The sequence below is a fragment of the Lepus europaeus genome, chromosome 18 (genome assembly GCF_033115175.1).
Source record: "Lepus europaeus isolate LE1 chromosome 18, mLepTim1.pri, whole genome shotgun sequence".
Lineage (NCBI taxonomy): Eukaryota > Metazoa > Chordata > Mammalia > Lagomorpha > Leporidae > Lepus > Lepus europaeus.
The window spans coordinates 8,614,940-8,637,110 of NC_084844.1; the positions used below are offsets into that span (position 1 = coordinate 8,614,940).

The 22,171-nt window shown below is 39.8% G+C and overlaps 1 pseudogene; it reads left to right on the forward strand.

The window, feature by feature from the left end:
* The first annotated feature begins 6,373 nt into the window (after nucleotides 1-6,373).
* On the forward strand, nucleotides 6,374-18,039 carry LOC133776931 (large ribosomal subunit protein eL32-like; annotated as a pseudogene).
* Nucleotides 18,040-22,171: the final 4,132 nt, after the last annotated feature.

The following is a 22,171-nucleotide window of genomic DNA, read 5'->3' on the forward strand; positions in this document are numbered from 1 at the left end:
GCAGAAAACCTTTTCCGTTCTAATATAATTTTCTCAGTTATTCAACACTGACATATAATGAAAATTAAGTAACAACTAAATACTTGGACATTGAATGTTTTTAGGCATTATGAATTGTGCTATAGACTCTTTAAAAATGCAAAGTAACTTTAAGTAAAAAAATACAGAAAAGGAAATGACTGTCACTGTAGAGATGTACAAATCTAGATAACAACTTGCAGAAAAATAAAAATCAGCGATATTTTCCCTCTCTGTGTTACTATTGCTACATAGAATTTTTATATTGGATTTTTTAAATTAAATGACTTGTTCTGTTGTATTTAGCTGATTTTGTTTCTATTGAGAAGTAACTGTAGTCACTTTATGGTTAAAAAAAGAGCTCACTGTTATGAAAAATTTGGGTTACTTGCAAGTATTTATATGTGGCTCTCAATGCACCAGATATTCACTACATACACGGATGGCAGGTGCACAAATACTTGGGCCATCCTCCAGGCACGTTAGCAGGGAGCTGGCTGGGAAGTAGAATGGCCAGATCTCAGACCAGCACTCTGATATGGATTGCCAGAGACACAAACCTACAGAGCCACAGTGCTGGCCCGCAGCACATGAATTTTTAAACCCTTCTTGTGTTAATCAAACCCCTCCTCCCAGAATTATTAATTGCTTCTATTGCATTCATGTCCTATGCTATAACTATATTGATAGATTTTACTTCCCTCAAACATGTCTCACTGATTTTACTCAAAACATTTATGCTATCCCTGCTGCCTGGAAGACCCTTTTGCACTGGGTTTCCTCCACCCTCTAGCTCCACATTACCTTGACCAACACATATGCAGTGTTCAATATTTGGTTAGAAACCAACTTCTAACGTTTTCCCAGTCTCTGCTGAAGTTAATCGATTACCTATCAATCTAACATCTATGTTTTAGGTTTAAGCTCTGTTCAGGCTGATCCCCACGTGCTTTGTGCAGTGCTACATTCCATGTGCCTCTCACAATGCCTGTCATAGATGCTCAAAAATATTTTTATTGAGGGGTTGACATTGTGGTTCAGCAGATTAAGCCACAGCTTGGGATACTGACATCCCAAATGAGTACAGCTTTGAGAACCAGTTGCCCTGCTTCCTACCCAGTTTCTTATTAATGTGCCTGGAAAAGAAGCAGAAAATGGCCCAAGTACAGGGGCCCCTGCCACTCGTGTGGGAGGTCTGGACAGAGTTCTGGATTCCTGGCTTCAGCCTAGCTCAGCCATGGTTGTTGTGGCCATTTGGTAGTGTACCAGTAGATGAAAGATCTCTCTCTCTCTCTCTCTTTGTCTTTTAAATTTATCATTTGAAGGACAGAGTTACATAGAAAGAGGGAGAGACAGAGAGAGAGAAAGATCTTCCGTCTGATGCATCACTCCCTGAATGGCCACAAAGCCCAGGGATGGGTCAGGCCAAAGCCAGGAGCCTGGAACACCACCCAGTCTCCCACACGGGTGGCAGGGTTTCAAGCACTTGGACCATCTTTCACTGCTTTCTGAGCACATTAGCAGGGAAAGGAAGTGGAGCAGGCGAGACTCAACTGTTGCTCGTATGGGCTGTTGGCAGCACAGGCATTGGCTTAACCTGCTGTGCCAACAGTAAGCACTCAGACATATTGCCTAGAGAGGTCACCACAAAAAAACTGGTGGACACTTCTATTATATATGTTCAAGATATCTGTAACCATATTCAATCACACGTGCACTTAGACTTAATTTCTTAGCACTTGTTATTTCAACTCAAGATGTTAACTGATACATTCCAAAAGTTCCTTTTTTGAAAACTTATTTTCCAGCTAGAATTTTCTTCATGAATTCACCATTGCTGAATCTAATAAAAATAATTTATCTATTTTGGAGTTCAACTTGGAGAAATTTCTGGAACCCACCAGATTTTAGCTATTTCTTGAATACTATCGATGTCTCACTTAAAACAGAACAAAACAAAACAAAACACAAATTACACTACCATATGTGCTCTGTTCCCATGAGTAGGTTTCAGGGAAGTTTTAACAGCTAAGGTTGGTTTTGTCTTCCGTTTGAAATCTAGCATGTAGGTTTAGTGCTTATTAAAGTGAGAGACTGAGTGAGGTGCCTTGATTTAGGATTAGAAAAAGGAGCTGCACTAAAAGCTTAGTTCCACAACTCTGCCAAGAGCCCTTCACTGCACGACTCTCAGGCTTAGTGAAGATTGCTGATACGTCATTGTACAATGTTTTACCATTAGGTCACGTAGGCCTATGGAAGCTCAAGCCATCATTATTCCCATCAAGAGAGTTGTGTTCAAATGCTATTAAATAAGGGTCTATTGAAAAGATGAATATGTTTACTATTTGAATCATTCATTCCCTCTTTCCATGACACAAACCCTCTGAAACTACCAAATGCAAGCCTTTAATTTTTAAAAATCCAAACTGTGTGGCAGAGTACACCCAACTATTAAAAACATAAACCAAGTAGCCACAGACATGTTGTGCAAACAAATCTATGTGTGAAGCCTAGCACGGCCCAGCCACTCTTCGTAACTAAGACAATATCTTCCTGAAAATGACCTAAATCATTCTTTCTTAAGAAAAACACTACACTAATTATTTTTCATGACATCAGAAACTACCCAAAGATGAAACATTTTCCCAGACAGTTTAGGGAGACATTCAAAGAGAATACTAAAAATAGTAATGGTAGGTGATCTTTGGACGTGTTGGCCAAAAATAGGAGGATGAGTTACTTGCGTAACTTGTAGGAAAGAACAGGGCTCTGTGGCTACAATGAAGACTCTGTTCATCAGATGACAATACCCCCTGACTACGTGACTGTGAAGAAGGGTAAAGGGTCCCACAAAAACAAAGCGAAACAATACTGGCACCAGAATGATCCGAAAACCACGTGCTCATAGGCCAAATCTGGCCCACTGCCTGTGTCTAGTATAAATAAAGTTTTGTTAGAATTCCATCACACTTTTCTGTGTATATTTAGTTCATGGCTGGTTTTGCACTACAAACAGTAGTGATAACAGAGATTGCATGACTTGCAAAGCAGAAAGAAACTACTTTTCATCTGACTTCTTGCATAAAGCATTTATCAACCTCTGCTCAAGACTAAGAATAGCCAATCTTTCCAATTATGTTCTCATGCTGTTCTAGTTTACTTGCTATCCAGGGGAAAAATATCAGCTCACATGAGGTAGAGTGGGAATGAAGAAGCCTCTAAAAATATATTCAAGTCAGGGCAGGTATTTAGCTTGGTGGTTAAGATGCCACATCCCACATTAGAGTACCTGGGTTCAATCCCTGGCTCAAGCTTCCTGCTAAAGCAGTTCCTGGGAGGCGGTGGTGATGGCTCAAATAATTGGGTTGCTGCTACTCATGTGGGAGACTTGGATGGAGTTCCCAGTAACTGGCTTTGGCCCCAGCCCAGCTCTGCTTATTGCAGATATTTGAAGAGTAAACCGGTGGATAATCTGTCTCTGTCTATCTCTTCGCCTCTTAAATATATAGATAAATAAATAATTTTCTAATAATATATTAAAGTGGGAAGCATGTATATGGTGGTGGTGGTAACCACATCAGATGATCCCCAAAATTGCCCCACAGAAAATTTTTGGTATATGGGAATCACCAAAAAGGTTGCAAAAGTTGGCACATAGAATATGAACTGTGTGTCAAGGACTCACTAACTGTTACCCCTCATCTTTTTACCCCTCTTTCCTCCTGCCATAACATAGCTGTTCACTGGCCAAAATTCTTCCTTGTTCCCATGGAAACAAATTGGGACTGCTGGTTTTCAGGGCTGTTCTAAGTCCCCGCTCTGTGCCTCATAGGTATTTTGCCTTTTATTATTTCACTCTTCTTACTGCCTAAGGTTTTAAACTGGGATTTCTTTCTAACTTTTTAAAAAAGATTTATTTAATTTATTTGAAAGAGTTACAGAGATAGAGAAGGAGAGACACAAGAGAGTAAGAGCAATCTTCCATCCGCTGGTTCACTCTTCAATTGGCAACATGGCTGGAGCTGGGCCAATCCAAAGCCAGGAGCCACGAGCTTCTTCTGGGTCTGCCACATGAATGCAGGAACCCAAGGACTTGGGCCATCTTGTACTACTTTCCCAGGTGCATTAGCAGGGAAGTGGATCAGAAGTAGAACAGCCAGGTCTCAAACTGGCACCCATATGGGATGCTGGCACTAAAGGCTGTGGCTTTAACCTGCCACACCACAGCGCTGGACCCTTAACTTTTTATACACACAAGAGTACTTCAAAATATTCATAGAAAAGTGGAACTAAAGAGTATTTTGGTGTAAAAAAGTTTTGAAGTCAATAGAGAGTTTTTCTATAATATTCATTTTTGGTAAACTTTTGAAGACTTCCTCAGGTGCATGAATGTAACTATTTTTGCAACAATATAAACTTAGCTTTTCATTTCATTTTCCATGAACTTTACTAAGTACCCTAATATCTATATGTCTATCTATATAGAAAATGTATTTATATATATATATTTTTTTGATAGGGAGAAAGAAAGAGAAAGAAAGAGTGAGAGAAAGAGCACTCTATCTTATGGTTAATTTCTCCAATACTCACACAGCAAGGGCAGGACTGGGGTCAGAGCCAGATGCATGGAACTCAGATCTCTCAGGAGGGTGGCAGGAACCCAACCACCTGAGCCACCATTGCTGCCTTCTAGGGTATGTTTCAACAAGAACTAAAGCTGGGAGTCGAACTCAGATACTTTGCTGTGGGACACAATCATCTTAATTGCTACACTAAACACCTGCCCTAAAAAGTATTTCTAAGAGTGTTGTTACCTTTCCTACACACACACACACACACACATATAAAGAGCCAGCATCTTTTAAAGTAATACTCTATATGTGCTTCTCCACAAAATCTCTATTGTTTCATATGAAAAATTCTAGGCAGTAGAGACATTAATTTCTGTCTGTGCTTATAATTCAAAAAGGTATCTAATAATGCTTTTAGTGTATTTAAATGGGTGGGTCAGAGTCTTATTCTTTAGTACTAATGAAAGATGACCAAAGATGGTGAAGAACAATGCTTCCATTTACTGACTATAGGTAAAATTTTAGCTTTTCTGCATCTCAGACTCCTTACCTAATTCAGCACTGGTCGAGCCAATGAATGAGAAAATTCACATAACAGTCTTGAAGCATTCTGAGAGATATTAACAAACTATTATTAGCTATTTTATTACAATGATCAAGTCACTTTCACAACTTTAAAGTTCAGTCGTATGACAAGAAAAGAACATCAGGATATTTGCCACGTAACTGTGCGTCAGTATAAATGGAACATTTCCCACCAAAAGTGAAAATAGCTCAGTCTGGCATTTCTCTGGGTTGGGAAGGAAAAAAACAATCATTTGTCAGAGACACTATTTTATGAGGATTTAACTGAGCACAAATTGAATATGTGGCTTGGCCAAGGAGAGAAATATTTGTACAACATCTCAAAGATGACGGGGACATCCACATTGCTCATGGTAGCAGTTTAAAAATGATAACATTTCATGGGGCCGGCGCTGTGGCGCAGCAGGTTAATGCCAAAGCCTGAAGTGCTGGCATCCCATATGGGCACCGGTTCGAGACCCGGCTGCTCCACTTCAGATCCAGCTCTCTGCTATGGCCTGGGAAAGCAGTAGAAAGTGGCCCAAGTCCTTGGACTTCTGAACCCACGTGGGAGACCTGGAAGAAGCTCCTGGCTCCTGGTTTCAGATCAGCAAAGCTTGGGCCGTTGTGGCCAACTGGGGAGTGAACCACTGGATGGAAGACCTCCCTCTCTCTGCCTCTCCTCTTTTTATGTAACTCTGACTTTCAAATAAATAAGTAAATCTTAAAATCTTTAAAAAAAGAAATAAAAAAGATAACATTTCTGAGGAAATTATAAATATTTGAGAGAGAGTGAACCCCCTTTTCCTATTATATACATCTCCCCCCCTCATCTCTCAAAAAGTTCTGAGTGATCAGAGTCATGTTAACTCTTTCTCAGCACCACATGGGAAACTCTTTTGTACGTAATAAAGTGGCTTGGTACAGCAAAACATTCTTCCTGCTTCAGGTTTATTGCCTGAACCATTCTCTCAGGTGTTCCGTTTCAGTGCCATGTCAAGTTTACTTTTAAATAAAGGGATCTTCCTTGTCAAAAGAAAACATATCCAGTAAGTTAAAAAATTAAAGCCAGGGTATTCTTTGGCATGTTTCATAGATTGTGTTGGTATAAGAAAAACATAGACTTAAAAGAGATTTGTCACTATTTCTATTAACAATGAGATGCATGAAATTTAGGCCAAAAGTGATCAAAATCTTAAAATCACTCCAGTCAAGTTCAAATGAAGGTTGCTTATGGGAACGTCAGGTAAGTTGGATCTTAATTTACCGGAACTGGTTTCCCCAGTCCTTTTGTTCTCATGATCTTTAAAGGATATTTAATTCACAGTGACTGGACAACACAATATTTTGAAATAATCCATCACATTCATGTGTGCCAGGATGTATTTGAAATGCATAGGACACTTCCTAGAGAAAACAAAGGTGTTTTGTAGAGAAGATATCTGACTACGTGTCAATTTTGATATGCTTCCAACTAGGTCCAATAACATTGCTCAATTTCTTGAAGATGGATGTTTCTCCTTTTCTTTAAAAAAGAAAAATAATAAGACTGATAGTATAATTTTAGCCTCATTTTACTGATAGTTCAAGACAGATAGACCTCAAAAGTATGCCAAATGGCAAAAAGGCAGGTGTAAATGGCTACATCTTTATATGAAATGTCTAGAATAGGCAACTCCATGGACACAAAAAGTAGAATAATGGTTACCTGAAACCGGAGATAGGAATAAGAATTGACCTCAAAAGTTCATGAAGAATCACTTCAGGGGTAGAATGTGAAAACATTCTAAAGTTGGACTGTGGCATTGGTTGTATAATGTAATTTTATTAAAAATAAATTATACCTCAATAAAATTGCTAAAAAAAGAGAACTTGATAATTATGGGGTACTTACCTGAGCCAGGAACTAGCTACTAGTTACATTTGTGTATTTCAATTTCATATTCCAAACAACCATCTTTGACAGGCACTATTATTCCTTTAGTGAATCAGAACTTGGTCATTTTTTCCAGGCTTTCACTTAAAATTAAGAGTAGTGGAAGTATTTCAAGTCAGGAATGCCGATGTCAGCTTCTCTAGATTGTGTTGCAATTCAAATTTCCAGGGTAGTAAAATGTGTGTAGTAAATTCACTTCAGAATTCAGTGGTAAATATTGAGTCTGCTCTATGTTTAGCACTTTAGCACTTTTTGGAGAGGGAGGGCTTATAATATAGGATAAGATCTGCCCTCAAAGAGTTAACATTTTGGAAAAGTAATAAACAATTAAAAAGTACCACAATAAGTCCTGCAAGAATTCAGAGGATTGCTAGTGGCAGAAGCAATGAGTAAAGACAAAAGATTTGTGAAGATATACTGAATTTGTAGCACCGAAATAAGGGGTAAGGCTTCCCCATGGATGGGCAGGAAACAATTCAGAGTCACATTGAAGCCAAAACAGAGATGGCAGCAAAGTTTGTGTTGGCACAAGTACACCCAACTTAGATTTATGAGATAGAATGTCTGGTGATGCCCACAGTAGATTTGTGGAAGAAAGACTAAGTAGGAATGTATTGCAGAAAATAAAGGACAGAATTGTTGACTTCATGGGGACAAATAGGAACAGCTAAATCAAAATATAAAAGACAGACCAAATATTCACTATTTAATAATAATTTATTTAATTTGGTCCTTTCCACATCTTCCAAGATAGGCACCTGAGAAATAGGAAGACTAAGACTGTGATGCCCAACCTCATACATTGTAGAAGCTGCAGAGTTTGCCTCATGATTTCAAACCTAGGGAGCTTTGTGTATGGAGATGCAAAATCAAAGTTATCTAGGAGTCAGGCTGCCAATGTAAATAAGCAAAGAATATTAGGTCGAAGAAAAAATGCTATACACATGATGAACTTGGCCACTGACATTTGACTCTATTTATCAGGAATATTAGGGAGTAGTGGGGACTGTGGCAAATGTCTCAGCTGGAGGGAAGTCACTATTAGGTCCCCAAAGGAGAAGGTCCAGACTTTCAGTTATGAATGCCAAACAATCAGTCAAAATCGTGGACACTCTCCCTTCAAAATCGAACCAAAATGTGATCATATTCTCACAGTGTCTCCACTGCCTCCACGTCACCATCTTGTCTCACACATAGAGTATTACAATATTGCCCTAGCTGTTCTCTTTGGTCTTACTCTTGATTGTCTAGGGTTTCTCAGATGTAATTTTGCAGGTTTATCAAAAAAGCACTGACTCCTCATGTGGGATCTGTCCTTAATGTGTTGTTCAATGTGAATTAATGCTATAACTAGTACCCAAACAGTATTTTACACTTTATGTTCTGTGTGAGTACAAACCGTTGAAATCTTTACTTAATATATACTAAATAGATCTTCTGTATACAAAGATAATTGAAAATGAATTTTGATGTGAATGGAATGGGAGAGGGAGCGGGAGATGGGAGGGTTGCAGGAGGGAGGGAAGTTATGGGGAAAAAAGCCATTGTAATCCATAAGCTGTACTTTGGAAATTTATATTTCTTAAATAAAAGTTAAAAAAAGCACTTAAAAAGTAAAAAAAAAAGCCAGCCATGAACTGGGAGAAAATATTTTCATCACATGAATTAGAAAAAGAGCTCTTAAGTAGATTTTTTTTAATTACTATGATTCAATAGTAATAATAATGTAAGGTAATCCAACTGAAAATACAGACAAAATGATTGAAAAAAAAATCTCACACTAAAGATAATCAATAGCCCAACATATCAAAAGCAGCATTAGCTAAATGCAAATTAAAACCACACTGAAATAACACCGCATGTCCATCACTGTGACAACTTACACAATTTTTACTGCTTGTATATTTTTTATTGATACATAATACATTATGACATTTATTATCTCAGAATTTCCATGTGACAGGAGGTTGGACATGATCTAGCTAGATTTTCAGCTTTAGAATCTCTCAGAATGCTATCATCAATGTTTCAACCAGCCCTAGCATGCTGTGTAAAAGCTGGACATGGATGAGGTCTGGCTGTAAGCTCACACAACAATTGCATTCCTCAACTGATGTCGTATCAAAGACTTCGATCACCTTCCGTCCTTTGCATGTGATTCTTTCAAGCATGAAAATTCATAAAATTGGCAAGCTTTTGCCCTCTGTTGATTGGCATGGATCACACCAGCACTCACAGAAGTGGCTAGATTGCACAACTGTGGGACTATAAAAAGGTGAGCATCACTGTGGATCCTCTTCAGAGCTGCATACCACAACATGGTCTGGCCAAGGACCTATATCCAGAACATCAATGAGTTTCTACCACCCAACAATAGAAAGATAATAACTCAATTAAAAAACAAGAAAACCACTCAGGTAAGCACTTCTCAAGAGAATATATCTGATAACTAATAAGTATATAAAATGTTCCACAACATTAGTCATCAAGGAAATTCAAATTAAAAGCACCAAGAAATTCTACCACAAATCCACCAGAAAGGCTAATTTTATGACAATACAAACTATTGTCAAAGAAGTTGAGTGACTAAACTCTCCTTACTTTTAGTAGAAGTGTTAAATGGTCCAACCACATTGGAAAACACCTTGGCAATTTCTAATAAAGTGAAACACATACCTACCCATGAGCCAACACTTCTACTTGTAATTATTTCTTCTCTATGAGAAGAGAATACATGTGTTCATATGCACAGAAAAATAATTCAGGGGCCAGTGTTGTGGCATAGTGGGCAAAGCCACAACCTACAATGCTGGCATCCCATAGGGGCACCAGTTAATATCCCAGCTGTTCCAGTTCCAATCCAGCTCCCTGCTTATGGTCTGAGAAAAACAGTGAGAGATGGCCCAAGTGTATGGTTCTCCTGGTTTCAGCCTGGCCCAGTGATGGCCATTGTAGCCAAATGAACCAACAGATGGAAGATCTCCCTTTCTTTCTCTCTCTCTCTTCCTCTCTCTCTCTCTCTCTCTCTCTCTCTCTCTCTCTCTCTCCATTTCTCTCCGTAATTCTGAATTTCAAAATAAATAAATGTTTAAAAAATTCATCCATAGGCCGGCGCCACGGCTCACTTGGCTAATCCTCTGCCTGCGACGCCAGCACCCTGGGTTCTAGTCCCGGTTGGGGAGCTGGATTCTGTCCCAGTTGCTCCTCTTCCAGTCCAGCTCTCTGCTATGGCCCGGGAAGGCAGTGGAGGATGGCCCAAGTGCTTGGGCCCTGCACTCGCATGGGATACCAGGAGGAAGCACCTGGCTCCTGGCTTCGGATTGGCATAACACACCAGTCATAGCAGCCATTTGGCAGGTGAACCAATGGAAGGAAGACCTTTCTCTCTGTCTCTCTTTCTCTCACTGTCTAACTCAGCCCGTCAAAAAAAATACATATATCCATAATAGATCCAAATTAGGAAACACCAAATGTCAGCCAATAGAATAGAATTTTAAAAGTGGAATATGTATGTGAAACACTATACAATTTTGAAAAGACAAGCCAGTGATAGATACATCATCAATTAATTTTAAAAACAGTAAGCTGAGCAATGAAAGCCAGAAAGCAAATAAACTAAATTCAAACTGAATAATTCCATTTTTGTGAAATCGAAGAACAGGGTATTTTAATAGGTGGTGACAGAAGTCGATAAAGTGGTTCTGTCTGGAAGGGGGGTGAGAGAGAAGTTGCTGACTCAGAACAGGAATATGGAATTTGCTAGGTAGGAGGGGAGTGTTTTATAGGTTCATCTGGGTGATGGTTGTACAGGTGTATGTGTGCATATGTAAACAGTCACTTAAGATTTCCACATTTTCCCATAAGTTTATTTTAGCTCAATAAATTAAAACAGATTGAGAAACACACTTTAATGTGCATTCACATCACCTGGGGATCCTGTTAAAATTCAAAAACTGATTTAGTGGGCCTGAAATACGGTTGGGATTCTGCATCATTAACCAGCCTCCAGGCGACATTGATGCCGCCGGTGTTGTTGGCACTTTTAGTAGCGTGGTCCTAAAACCTATTTCTCACTGTTCCAATTACTGCTGCTATATAACAAGCACCCCTAGGCTTAACGGTGGAAAATAATCATTTTATGTTGCTACAGTTCTGTAGGTCAGTGATTTGAACAGCCACAACAGGTGTTATAGCTCTCTCTTCTCTATGAGGTGCCATGATATCTATGGTCTCAGATGGGAAGAGCCAAAGGCGGGGACTTGACACCTGGACTGGAATCACTTAACTATGTTTTTGTTCACATTGCTGGCACCTGCATTGGGCTACCAGGATGCAAAAGTTAGGACAGCTCCAGGGAGTGCCTCTAGGTGGTCCCGCTGGGTGTCTTAGATCTCTTGTTCTCAGGCCTGCAAACAGGTGGATAAAATGGTGGATAAAAAGAAAGAAGCTGTACTGCGTTTTCTGACCTAGGTTTGGAAGTCACAGAATTGCAAACTTGCCCAGATTTGAGGAAGGGGAAATAGACACTGTCTTCCAATCACAACAAGCTAATGCCATACTATAGCAAAGTATGCGAGACAGCAGGTACACCTAGAGTCCTACTTGGGAAATACTATTTTCCACGTCCATGGAGCCTTAACCTAAGTCCAGCCGAGTTAACTCTCAGTTCAAAGTCTTAGATCACCCTCCTATTCCACTCTGATTAAATCCCAAAGCCGTTTTCAAGGTCTGAAAATGCTGGCTTTTTGGGTCTCAGGCTAATTGCACAGTCTTGTCTCTATTCCAGGGTCACTTGCTAGAAAATATTCCTTTCATATTCACAGTGTTTATCATCAATAGTATATATTTTTCTGTTTGTGTGTTTATTGATTTCCACTGAGAATATACATTTTGTAAGAAAAATGATGTTTTTCTTGTTGAATCCTTAGACTCGGGAGCTATGTATAGCATGTAAATACTCAAGACATATTTATTCAAAAAAGTGATGATTGGATGGTACAAAATTTTAGCTTTTGGGGCAGGCTCTGTGACCTACCATTTAAAGCTTCCTCCTGTAGTGCCAGCATCCCATATGGGCACTGATTCGAGTCTTGGCTGCTCCACTTCTGACCCAGCTCCCTGCTAATGTGCCTGGGAAAGCAGTGAAAGATGGCCCAAGTGCTTGGGCCCCTGCACCCATGTGGGAAATCCAGAATAAGCTCCTGGCCTCTGGCTTCAGATTGGCACAACTCAGTCATTGTGGCCTTTTGAGGAACAAACCAGAGGATGGAAGATCTCTCTCTCTCTCTCTGCCTCTGCCTTTCTGTAACTCTGCCTTTCAAATAAATAGATAAATCTTTTGAAAAATTAATGAACTTAATGGCATAGAATTTTAGCTTCTAATCTATTGACATCTACTCAGGAGAGAAGATTTCAAGATTCCTGCTGCCACACTTGTGCCGTTACATCACAATTAAAAGCATGATGTGGTTCTGATATGTTGTTGTCAACTGGACTATACATTGTAATCTCCTCCAGGTCTTGTTAAAACTAGGTGACTGGGCTGTATCCTGGAGAGTTTCTGATTCAATAGATCTGGGGTGGACCTGAGAAGCTTCACTTTAACAAGTCCCAGGTGGTAAAGCTGCTGACAACTACCAGTAATGTTGACGTACTGTCAAATGGAGTCGTGACATTGATGCTGTTTTTTTTTTTTTTTTTTTTTGTCGCTTTTGCTATTGTTCTTTTCTTTCCTGATTATCAGATGGATTGTTTCTTTCATTCTGATCTCTTGGAGTTTCTTCTGGAAGCCTTCCTCAGATGATGTCCGGCGATCCTGCAGTGGACATTCATATTTAAGGGTCGAGGCTTAATAGATAGAAAATGGATATATCTGTGTGTTTGGTGCTTTTCTGGATACAGATGGCAAGGCATACAGGATCAGGTTCTTCAAAAAGCAGTTCTAAGAGCAGGGTCTTAGGAAAACGCTGTACTAAGTCAGTGCCCTGGTGACATCACTATAGGAGGTAGTATGGCAGAGAAGGGGAAGAGGCCATGCCAGGGTGAGATCCCAGGCAAAATCCAGCTCCAGTCCAACTGCAGGTGCAATGCATGAAGTGGCCTCTCACCTGCCCTCTCTGTCAATCACTGCTCAAGGGCCACTTGAGGAGGTGATGAACTCCCGGACACCTCCAGTTGTCTCTTTGGAATGCGAGATAAAGAAGTTCTAGTAGCAAGGAGCACACTCCAAAGAGTGTCCCAGGCACCAGCTCTTAGAAACAAGAGTACAGAAGACTTGGGGATGGGTGCGCGGATGGGATAAAGGAGCTGAGGAGGTGGCAGGGCAGGTGAACACTAACCAAGTCACCTCTAGAGGTGCTGGGAGGTTTTCCTGGTGGAGTTCTATAGGAATTTGCTCAGCATGAGCATGGGAGAGCTGGGCAGGGGCGTAAATTTTAGTGGTCACAGTGCAGAATTCCCTTTAGTCTCCTGGTCCTCTACTGTGTCTGGAATTGAATCTAGAGACTTACCTTTCTATTTTCCTATAATATAAATCTTTTGGCTCCTGCTGCATATTGCCTGAGTTTAGTGGTTTAAGTAGGGATAGAGCAGGCCAATAACCCAGTGGTTTGGAAGAGAGGAAAGAACAACCTCTTCCACGCCAGAGGTTGTTGAGGGGATGGGAAAAAACCTGGTCTTAGCAAAAGCCCTGGGGTAGATTGTCTTTGACTCACAGCACAGGGCCCAAGGCACATTACCTAAGTGGAACAAGCTTAACAAAGGCTGAGTCTCTTACGTGATGAAATCTTAATTTGTGGCTTCACACAGCTCTGTGACATGAACCCGGACCTGAACTTGGCAAGGCACAGTCATCCTATCTTTTTTTTTTTTTTTTTTTTTTAAAGCTGGGAAGGTGTTTCAAGGCCTAGAGGTCAACTTGGATGCTGATTGTTAAGCAGAGTTTCTACTGTGGGTTATAAAGAGTGAACTGGAAACTTGGTAAGGGATAGACATGTTTTCCCTCTGGCTCTCTGAAAGGCTGAAACATGGCTAGCTCATACAGCGAAAGCCTCTTGCTCAGATCCTCCTTCAAGTTGTGGCTCTCTGATTGTTTTTGATGGTTTATTTTCTTAACTTGATCTTTTTGGCTTCCTATGTGAATAAGCCACTCTTCTCAATAGCTGGAAATTCTCTTAGTTGGAATAATTATTCCTTAAAATAGGTTACATGATTTTTCTCTTAACAAAATATGCTATTTGCTGGAATTTGAACAAAGATATACTTATTGGATAGATTAATTAATATTATTGATATAATAGTTTCCTATATGAAAAAGTATGAAGATTCAAATCAGAGTTAACAGTTATGCCATTTAGGCAAGGTATTTATCTACGAAATGGAAATCATAAAACCACCCTATAGTACTGCTAAATAAGGCAATATTTGTAAAACATGAACTGTAATGCCAAACATGTTATAGGCACTTAATAAATATCAATGCCCTTTTCTTAATTCAACCTCAAATCTATCCAGAGCACTAATCTCTAACCATCTTTATTGCCCATGAAAATTGTTGTTCAAAGCATTTGTCTCATAATTCTATAAGAAACTAGGTATCATCAAATATTATATGATATTTATAAACTACCATATCCTTTTGGTTAATACCAGAAATCAGAATAAGTATAGTGCAGTCAGAAGAACAAGAAAGAATACATGTAGTGTCGAAATATTATCCTCAATATTTTAAAAAATAATCATTAAAATAAGTTCAAATTTCTCTATTTCTCTTAGGAAATCAAATGTATTTCATAATGATGTGATCATCCTGCTCATGGGACATTTATGAAAAATGAAAATCTTAAGTTCCCCTTTTCTGGTCTTGTTAATACCTTCAGGTTGGCCTCCTCTCTGCTTTTTGCATTTTCCAGAAATTTTTGCTGTTTTCGAGAGATCAGGGCTGGAGGCAGGGTGGGAGAAATCTCCCTCCACATATGTGGGCACTCAAAGTAAAATAAAAACAAAAACCCCAACATCCGCAGTGAGTAGTCACTCAGCAATTCTAAAGGAGTTTTCACAGAAAGAGAGGGAAGGAAGACATCATAGCCAAGATAACCAATGAGTGATGGTGAGGAACAAAGGGAGGGTTAAGAGATTATTGTCCTCAAATAGACAGTTGCTTATGTGAAGAGAAGATTAAATTTGGGGATTAACATGTCTGAGAGTGAAGTTGCTGGTTGTTGAAATGTGTTGTTTCTTTTTCAAAATAATATTTTTTTCTTAATAGCAAAGGATTTTGTTGCAAAATTGAAGACAAGTCAATAAAAAATTACACAATCCAAAAATCATTGGTGCCAAAAACTTTCTATAACTTTTAGGCCTTGTATTTTGTTGTCATTCAGGGTCCTGGCTGGAAACAGAGACATTCACAATAGGGACACAATCCCTAATACATGAGAAGTTTCCTTTTCAAAGGTACTTATTACAAAGGTTTGCTGAATGTAAGGGAGACACAGGGCAAACACTTGGGCTGACTGGGATGGGCAGTTGCCAGAGGAGAGGAGAGGAAAGGTTACGGGAAGCCAGGAGGGAAAGTCTTATAGAACAGGATGCGTTGTAGGGGCATTAAGCCCTCTGACCTTCAGAAACACAACAGGCTTAAGACGCTTTCTCATGGGACTAGAACCAGGATTATGAATCTTGAACTCTCTTTTCTATGTTACTCCAGTGTTCTGTAGCACTGTCCCATTGCTTGAAGCAAGCAGTTAAGTCAGAGGAAATACGGGCCCATTAAGATCATCTGGGGAGCCTGAGAAGTCCTCAAGATGACCTTCACATGCACAAATTTGCTAGGCGGACTCGCAGAATTGAGAAGCTGCTAGTTCATGATTCCAGTTTATTTCACTAACAGAGTGCAAGTCGATATCTGCAAAGGGAAGAGGTACTTTGGGAATGGCCTAGGAGAGGCCCCAGTTGGAGATTCTAGTTGTCTTCTTCCAGTGGAGTCAAGTGAAAGGCATTTATTCCACTTCACTATGATTCTTGACAATATGCAGATAGAAAATATTGTTCAACAGGAAATTCCTCTGAGTTATGGCTTCCAGAGCTGATATTAAACATTGCTCACTTAGATGCAGCTTCTGGCCCATGTGTTGACTTTAGACTCCAGTGTCCCTATAGGTTGAGCTGATACTGTGTGGCCCAAGGTACCCACATCAATAACACTGCTACCATAGACTGTCTGTCACAACCCAAATGTTCCTGGGGTAAGCAAAGATGCTCTTATCAGGTAGGGCATACCAAGGGCTTAGAGGTTACCTCCCACGAGTTGGGGACAAAAAGGGACAAAGCTCCTTTGCATATATTCTTTACTGCACACACCTATAAAATTTAGCACCTTTGGCTGGCTGCATAAATTCTGGGGTCTTAAGCAATAAAAGTCGTTGACTGTGGCAGAGATAAATAACTAATCTTCTTAAAAGTAAATGCATAGATCTTACTAGAATGCCGGATTTTGCATTGTGGGAAATTTTGTATGACCCTAAATATGGGAAAAGAAATTCCATAATTAATCTAACCTACCAATCTCTAGATTGTTCTTTTGTTTAATCCATTTTTTTTGTGACTATTGCTTTTCTGTACATACAGGTTATATGAAGTTACTGTTGCCTCCAGGATTTAAAAAAAATACTTCTTCTAGGAAACCAAAGATTACCAGGTACTACAAGTTATAGGATTTCTTTATGGTATGAAACAGAGAGCATCTGCATTTTGACAAAAACAACTTAGAATCATTGAATTTAGATGCTGTTATATTTACTATGTTTATAGGAGCATTTTATTTTGAGAAATAGCTATGTAACATCAATTGATAAACTACTGATCTTTTATAATGACATATTATGGGACCCATCCTAACACTATAAATAGTGATCTGTTCAAATTTTATTATTAAAAATATATAAAAAAATTACACCCAGTACTCTACAACCTCAGTTTCTTTAAAACTAATGAAATCATCTAGTGATTGTTTTATTTTGTAATTGGACTTTAATACAATATGTGACTTCTTTTACTATCAGATTTTGCAAGAATTTATTCTAGGGTTGTGTTTATTTGTCTTTATCTGCTTCTGCTGTTGTTTTACTTTCTTGCTTGTATGGGTGCTTGCATGCTTTGAGGTTGTGTGAGGGCATGAATGTTTTTAAAAAACTCCTCAGCCAGGTGTTTGGCCTAGCAGTTTAGATGATAGTTGGGACACCTAGCATGCATCTCATATTGGAATGCCTGGGGTAAAGTCCTGGCTCTGCTTCCAGTAGCAGTTTGCTACTGAAGTGCACCTTGGGAGGCAACAGGTAACATTTCAAGTAGTTGGGTCCTTGCCACCCATGTGAGAGATATAGATTGTAGAGCTTTGGCCTGGTGCCAGCTCTGCATGTTGTGGGCATTTGGGAAGTGAATTAGCAGATGGGAGCGTGTTCTCTCCCTTTCTCTCTCTCCTATCTTCTAAAATAAATGAGATCCAAAGAAGAATTCTCTTTGAGAGGATTGTCTTCTACTCAGCATCAGGGTCACCCTCAGACCCCTGGTGAAGCCCAAGATCATCAAACAGAGGACCAAGAATTTTATCCAGTACCAGTCCGACCCACAAGTCAAGATTAAGTGTAACTGGTGGAAACCCACAGGCATTGACAAGAAGGTACACAAAAGACTCAAGGGTCAGATCTTGATGGCCAACATTGATTACTGGAACAACAAGAAAACCAAGCACATGCTGCCCAGTGGCTTCTGGAAGTTGCTAGTAAACAATGTCCAGGAGCCGGAGGTGCTGCTGATGTGCAACAAGTATTACTGTGCAGAGACTGCTCACAACGCTTCTTCTAAGAACTCCGGTAGTGGAAAGAGCAGCTCAGCTGGCCATCTGAGTAAACCAACCACAATGCTAGACTGTGTAGTGAAGAAAATGAGTAGATAGCTCGAGTGCACATTTTATTTGTGCTTGAATAAAACCTTGAAAACTGCCAAAAAAAAATTCTCTTTGTGAGACTTGGAAAGTGACAGAGGATGGTTTGTTAGGGAATTACTCCAACTAATTGTTGAAAAAAGGTGAAAATAGTTTTGGTCTTTACCTGGAATACCAGCTATAATGAAAAAAAAAATGACACCTGAATGCAACCTTTCTGAAGAAGGTATTTTAATGCATAAGTAGCATTCCTCTTACACAGTCATACATATTCATACATATTGAAAGTAGGTTTCCATCTAGAATATACATCTCCCATTCAACTAAAGTAAGGCATTTTAATCTTTTATTATATGTATCCAAATTGGTCCTAGGTAAATTCTATGTAAGTACAAATTATTACTACTTTATAATTCACTATACACTAATTTTTATAAGTGAAACCTTATTTATATTGCCAAAACAAACTCAATTTTGAAACTAAACTTAAGCACATATATAATTTATATTATATAAATTTAAATTAAGATTTCTTTTAAAATTTAAGTTAAAAGCTTCACTTAATTTAAATTGAATATGTATAGATATATCCCCAGTTTTCCATTAAAATGGTCTACATGTTTATATATGAATAACCTAAGAGAAGTTGAAGTATTTGCCATTATTCCTAAATTCAATATGATGCTTACTTAATTTTATAATGGCATAGGCTTCTTAAATTTAATACTTCTCTTACTTTAGCAAAATGATGCATTTCCTTTTATTTATTAAATGTGGCAAAGGCTTCCCAAAATGGAAGGTGTGATTCAAAATTTGGATGTTGAAATCAATGTTGCATAATTTGGCTTTATTTGGTTCCTTTCTTCTCCTGGAAATTACCTTTCCTCCCCCCTCACTCTGGTAGATCAGTTCTACCAATGGCTGAAATCCACTGGCCTTCCTTGTTTCTCTGCCCTTGTCCTTATATGCTGCAGTTCTCCACTTCTTATGTGAGCCTGAACAGGTGCCTTGCTTTGGCTGATGGAATGATTGCATTTGTGCTTATATCACTCTTATTCTTGTATCTTTTCCACTGACTGAAACAAATTTCTATGCTCGAGAATGGGATACAGATAGGATAGACAACAGTCAACCCACCCTCCAAGCTCAACAGAGGCACTCAGGAACCTTTTCCAGACTTGAGTTTCTGTGGTTGTTAAGAGTATGAGCGTCATCCTGACCATATGGCAGCATCTCCACACTCACCAAATGCCATAGTTCAAGAAATTAATTATATTTGCAGCTTGGACAGGTTGGCCAATACCTTTGTGAATTGAGACTGCAGAGAAGATACTTTTACCTTCGATTTCCTCAGTTGTGCGATAAAACAATCAAAACACATCAGCTTCTGGTTCTGTCTACATATACAATGTTTGATGGACTGATTTTTAGGGCAATGATTTATTTTTAGATGCCTTAAGCAAAAATAAGTGTATAGTTCTCCATTGCTGGCATAAGCCTGAGGTATTTGGGATGATTCTAGTTTTCATTTCACTAAAATTTGCCTACACAGAACTCCCTACTCCAACACTTGGTGTATAACTTTGATCTCATAGATAGGCAGTTTTAATGGTAGGTAAGCTTGCTTCCTCTAGAATTAAATGACCTTTCTTCACTGCTCTCCTCTACAACTCAAAGTTATTTAAATTTTGGCAAGTCAGGTCAGGTCTCACTACTAACACTTTCCTTCGTGGTTTGCTTTCTTAACCTGTTTGAGCTCATCTGTTGAATTTAATATATACATTCAAAATTATAGAATGGTGCCTGGAACACCTAATATAATTACACCTTGGTTATTGATCCTTTCAATTCCCTTAGCTAAAGCATCTGGCTAAGAAATACAATAGCTCCATGTCTGAGAAGAAAGTGGGCACTTTCCATAGCACCCCAGGAAGGGCAGCATGCTAATGATTGATGGCTTATTCTACCAATGATGAAGCCACGAGGCATTCCCTTGATGGGAACCATCACAGTAGAGATTTCAAACATGCCACTACCCCATCTCCCCATGTAGACAGGAGGTAGTGTGGCACAGTTGAAAGAGCAGAAGGAAAAGTAGTCAGAAAATTTACATTTTACTCAGTTATTTCTAACTATAGTCATGACCAGTTACATATATATTTCTAAGTTTTCCCCTTTCTAATATGAAACGGATGCTGATGTGGCTTTGGACATACCCTGTTTGAACACTGATTTCATCTCCTGTAAAAATGGCAATGAGGGAGCTGTGGTTAAGGTACCACTGAGACACTGGTAAACTCCCATCTGCAAGCCCTGTGCTGCTTAAATCCGGTGTCCATAGCATCTTTCAGATTCATGGTAAAAATACAGCTTGTGCCAGAGAGCCCAGTGTAGTGAGTCTCTGCAGAGGTGAGGCCATCTGCATGTTTGACAAGGTAATTAGAATGTGGGCTGAGGGCCACACTATGGGACTTACTTTGCTGCTTCTCTTCTTTGCTAAGGAGGAATAACACCTGCCATTCCTTGTAGGACATAGCAGTGTGTGCATCCAAAGAGACAATATGTGGGGAGGCATTTTATGTGCAGCAAGACATGAGAAACTTTTATCAGTCGTCTTGTTAAATAAACAGTGCCTCAGAACTCCCTTATCCTAAGAGCATTTGGGGTTGTGTGGAATCCTGATTCCCCACCTCATAAGTAACAAAGCTTTGGACTGTTTCTTAAGCAGGTGGTTTATGAGCTGATGGATGCGTTCTTACATGGCCCGCAGCGGCTACATGAAAAGGAAACTAAAGGCACCAGCAGGTTCTGCAAGAGCGTGTTTTCCCTTACGGGGTCTCTGATCACATCCTTGCATCCACCATTCTGAACATGCTCACAATCATTATGTTACCTGATCAGCCTCTTGGTAAGTGCTCAGTTCCAACTTGCTTCCAAATACCTTTGTGCACCATATTTCCTGTTAGGGAACAGACAAAGCAAACGAAGCAACACCAGACTGGGTTGGATCCCAGGCTATTTGCATAGGTTTGCAAGGGCTGTGGGACTTCACTCTGGTGAGCCCAGGCCAGTTTTAGTTGAGCAAGTTAGGATGAAGCAATTAACACAGCTCCATCAAAGTGGGAGCTCACACCCAGCAGAGTCTGGCTGCGGATGGCACAGGCACATGAGGAGCTGGGGGTTCACGGGTGTTGTTCTCCACCCTTGGCTCTGCTCCTCTATCTCCGTTCTTCCCCTTAAGGTCTCTTGTTTTTGTGCTCTGCTTTCTTGTCCTCACGTCATCACCCTTTTTCTGTTTTAGGTTTCCTGGTCTTCCTTCAAATCTATTTTAAGTCTCCGGGCTTGCCTCCTTCTCCACCCTGTCTCACGCCCCCTCCCTCCTCCTGCCACCGCCCCCTCAACTCTCCAAACTCCCTGCTGATTTTATAGCTCCCCTGGATGGTCTGAAGTTTATGGTAGGTTGAGGGAGGGCACCTCCACCCTCGGGTTGGTGTTTCCTCCGTGGGGTTCCCCAGCCATTACAGAAGGGGCAGACAGCTTGCTGGCTCCCGTCTCTAGAATCCCAAGCAGAGCTGCTGTGGGTGTCTAAAAGCCACCTTTGGGCAAAAAGGATAATAAAAAACGCTCAGGCAGACATTCGAGGCAGCATTCCAAACTGCTAGCTGCCAATTCCCCAGTTAAGAGAGGCCTGGTTCCAAGCCTCTCAAATTAACCCATTTTCCTCTGGATCTCCATGGAGGTTGTTCTACTGTGATGCCCAGGACTTAGAGGGGACAAGTGAAGATCTTTGAGATGAAGGAGAACTTCAGGCAGAATCCAAAGTCCCATTTGCACAATTTTATTCCATTTGGACAACTTGTGCTTCACTAAGTAAAATGCTGTGAAGGGAAGGTAGTCAATGTGTTTGAAAGCAAAGTGCCATAGGTGCGACTCAGCTTTCCATGGCTTTTTAACAGCCATGAACTCTTTGATATTTTTGGCTTGAATATATATGTGAGTGCGTGTGTGCGCGCGTGTGTATATTTTTTTCTTTTTAAAAATATGAGGTATTAGGCTCTCTCCCAAAGCACATTCAAGTGAGGCTGCCTCTGAGCCACAGTTCTCTATTATGGCAATGTTTCCTGTAAAATGGAAAAAAAA